Raw genomic sequence first — 4,239 nt, forward strand, 5'->3', positions numbered from 1 at the left:
ATGTCAGAACTAGCAGTGGAGAACTTTGTATAATCATGAAAAAAATAATTTGTTACTTATTTGTGAATGATGTTGAATTTGTGCTGTGAGTAACAGAACTGACATATGCTAAACATGATTGTATGTTTCATCGTTTGTTGACAACAGCTATTGTAAAAACTTTTGCTAGATTTAAGCCGAACAAAGTGTACATGAGGGTACGAAAAAGCGAACATAACATCTCTTTAGCACAAAAACAATTATGCATTCAGACTAGTGGCATAGGGAAAGAGACTGAAGCATCAACAGTGCAGAAACATACTATATAGACAAGTTGTACAATATATTAGAAACTTTATTCCGTGTTATTTTTATAGTTCTTGCAGACATCAAATCTTTGACCATAGTTCAGCTAGAGATATCAAAATTACACATACACGAAGCGTTTTACAGTTATATTGGACGAGTCAGCTTATACAAGAATAAAACATAACTAGAAGTTAACAAACAAACTGAATGCATTCAATCTCGATTAATGAAAATGTGATGCATGCTAAAGTGTTTTACATTCTATGTACTCCGTATATTAAAGTTAAAAGAAATATCTGCATAAAACATCCATGAAATTTTCCCTTGAGTTAACTGCTGCGGATCACGTAAAAAAAGCTCTGATAAACCATAATTTACAGACTTCGAGATGTTCATGATGGTTATTGACAGTTTATACAGTTTGTTTCAAATTCCAACTGTAGCTTAAAAAGGACTCTTGTTATGTGCGTAAAAGTTCACCGAACACACTGTGGGACAGAGACCTTGGAAAGAGTCACACTGAAGAAACGGATAGCCTTTATTTCTGCATCAGTAATATCCGTAACTCAGGATGCACCATCATCATCATCATCATCATCATCATCATCATCATAAGGATTTCCTTCCAGCGAACCGAGTGGGAAATTGGTGAATGATATGTCTCCATATTGCATTCATATTTCTAAACTGCGAATTGGTTTACTGTAAAGAGTATCCAAACTCAGGTACGAGTCAGAGGGAAAGAACAGAAAGTCCGCACGGTGTTGAGCTTCAGAGTAAATGGTTCAAATGGCTCTGAGCACTATGGGACTTAACTGCTGAGGTCATCAGTCCCCTAAATCTTAGAACTACTTGAACCTAAGTAACCTAAAGACATCACACACATCCATGCCCGAGGCAGGATTCGAACCTGCGACCGTAGCGGTCGCACGGTTCCAGACTGTAGCGCCTAGAACCGCTCGGATACTCCGGCCGGCGCTTCAGAGTATGAGGCAAATATCAGTGTCCATTCTGTTTGTTTTTGGGCTGCATTAGAATGTCATTTCTGCAGGATCTCCAGCACACTAAAGCACAGAAATGCAGGAATTTGGTATTTCTCTAATGGCGTATGTAGTACAAAATAGTGTAGATCATTATCTATGTAAAGACTATCTTGGACAGGAATACGGTATTCCTCATATGGTAAACTATGTTAGCTGAAAGAAATATAGTTGTCTTCATCGCAGTGCAGTAAGTTGCATCCCACTTCAGGATCCATGACTGTGTTATTCTATCTACCGAATCGATCTCCTGGATTTGTCTTATGGAGCAGCCACACGACATGAATACTGAATTAATTGACAGTACCATCAAAATGATTTTCTTCTAAGACGTTGTTTTATCACACACAGAATAAACTACAACTGAAAATTTTCAGTCGTCGGGGAAACGGGCGAGATGTAGGTACTATTTCTTGCTCCACCCTCTTTCTATATCTTTCATTCATTATTTCAACAGAAACCGGTTGTTATTCTTTTCCATTTTGCGTCGCAGACATTTTCGAATAAAGACATCAACACTGCTGATGCAACATATTACAAACTTTTGATTTCAACCACCAATGATTTCGGATAACTCGTAAATGTCGTGAATATTGAAAAAGGCACATCTTTTCATTTCAACTGTTATAGGTAGGGGGAGGAGTCTAAGAAAGGTAGAAGTACATTTACGAAGTACAACGGGCGTTAACGACGTCAAAAGTGGCCCTGCGCGTTAGCCCAGTAATATACATTCATTCGCAACACGCAAATCCATCATCTCTCAAGAAATGTCAGCTCGTTTAGTGTGCATATATCATTTTTGAAGTTCACAGGTTCGTAAAGGTCTTTTTTTTATTTCACTCATGATTATTCTAGTCAGACTATCAGCAAGCCATAAAGAAAGGATAGCAAATCTCTGAAGCGTTTCAGTGCTTACAGCTGCAGACCACTCGTATCAGCTCTCAATCGTCCTTATACACTGCGACTTCAGAAATATTTACGATTCTTAGTTTATTAAATGCCTGCTAAAGGCTTCTCTATCATTTTTGGGTTGATAGCGTACGACAGTCGGCTCTATAAACGACGTGGAATGTATGCTACAATGATATCATTTTTATGATGTCATATAAAATGTCTGATAGGAAATGAATCCCGTGTTCTTAGACTTGTGTGTGGATGTGCACTCTCGTGTTGGAGTAAAATTTCTTTCGCATTTTTTTCAGGCAACACAAGACGGAAACCGTTCTGGAGTTTTTCCAGAGACAGCATATGTGCCACAAAATTAATGGTTGACCTTTTCGGTCACACGTACATGAGAATAACGCAATAACTATCCCGAAAACTGTCATCATGCATTTTCCAACAGACGGAGCTGTCTTTAATTTCTTATTTTTTGGTGATGACGGGCAATATCACTCCAGTGACTGTCTTTTCGTTTCCGGGTCAAAGTGGTGCACCCATGTCTCGTCACCTGTTTTGATTCGTGAGGGGAAAGCCTTTCCCTTGGCCTCATACGGCTGCAACACTTCAGATGAAACGGCGTTTCTTTGAATCTTATGGTCTGTTTTGATAGAATCAATCTTGAGAAAAATTTGTATATCTAGGAACCTCAGTCACTGCACAAGCACTTCCAATTCTCATCGATAGCTGCGAATGGATTTTCACTGTAGTTTCTTCCTCCGCAACTAATAATTCTATAAGAGCACTTGCTTGCAACGAGTTTCGTATACGCCATTTTGATGTTTCACTACGGCTCTGCCACTTTTCGCAATTGCTAGAAACGTCGCACACTTGCGGAAGGAACATCAAATTTGAAGCACCTATAAGGGTGTGAGCCTACACAGTGTGATTTTGCTAAATGGGAACAAACTTAAGGAAAGGATTCCTGACAGCAGTCCGCAGCTCGTGGTCGTGCGGTAGCGTTCTCGCTTCCCGCGCCCGGGTTTCCGGGTTCGATTCCCGGCGGGGTCGGGGATTTTCTCTGCCTCGTGATGACTGGGTGTTGTGTTATGTCCTTAGGTTAGTTAGGTTTAAGTAGTTTTAAGTTCTAGAGGACTGATGACCATAGATGTTAAGTCCCATAGTGCTCAGAGCCATTAGAAACATTTTTTAGCCATCCTGAGAGCACAGGGAGCAAGAAATATCACATGGACATTTGGCCGGAAATGCTTTCCAACGTAGGAACACACTTGAAGCTAGAGATAAAAGATCCTTGGCAGTGAGCCCGGTACCAGCACCAGGCAGGTGACCGCCAGTGTGAGGTAAGTCAAACGACCCTGTTGAAAATTGTCCACGACAGCTGCCATTATCCGTATCACTTGAAACGCGAGTAGGTCCTTATTACAGACAGACGTGCCTCCGTGGTGACGGTTCGCCATTGGTTTGTCACACAGACCACCATAGTGCCATATATACACGGTCCAGTCACCGCCTGTGTTCTACGTCAACGAGCAATAACCAGTCACAGATGGCGGGTGGCGGCACTGGCAATGTAGAGGATATAAATTCTGAAGGATATAGGTTGCAGTAGGTACTGGGAGATGAAGAAGCTTGCACAGGATAGAGTAGCATGGAGAGCTGCATCAAACCAGTCTCAGGACTGAAGACCACAACAACAACATAAAGGGTATCGGGATGGAGGGAAGGGGGTATGCGGATGAACAGTACATCGTTGTCGCAATGAGGAAACGTAGCTATTTATATGACATCCAAAAGGGCAACATCATAGCTTTCGGCCGAGGGTGGAAGCATTTCCGAAACGGCTAAGTCTGTGCTGCTGGGATTGAAGTGTACCGTGCATGACAAAATGGCGCTATCCAAAACTGACGCTTAGGCAACTTTGGTGTACCACAGGCCATAGATGACAGAGGTGAACGAGGACTGCATAGATGTTAACAGGCGAATAGAGGTGCAGCCCCAGGTGAAACAATCT

Source organism: Schistocerca piceifrons, chromosome 1, assembly GCF_021461385.2.
Source record: "Schistocerca piceifrons isolate TAMUIC-IGC-003096 chromosome 1, iqSchPice1.1, whole genome shotgun sequence".
Taxonomy (NCBI): Eukaryota; Metazoa; Arthropoda; class Insecta; order Orthoptera; family Acrididae; genus Schistocerca; species Schistocerca piceifrons.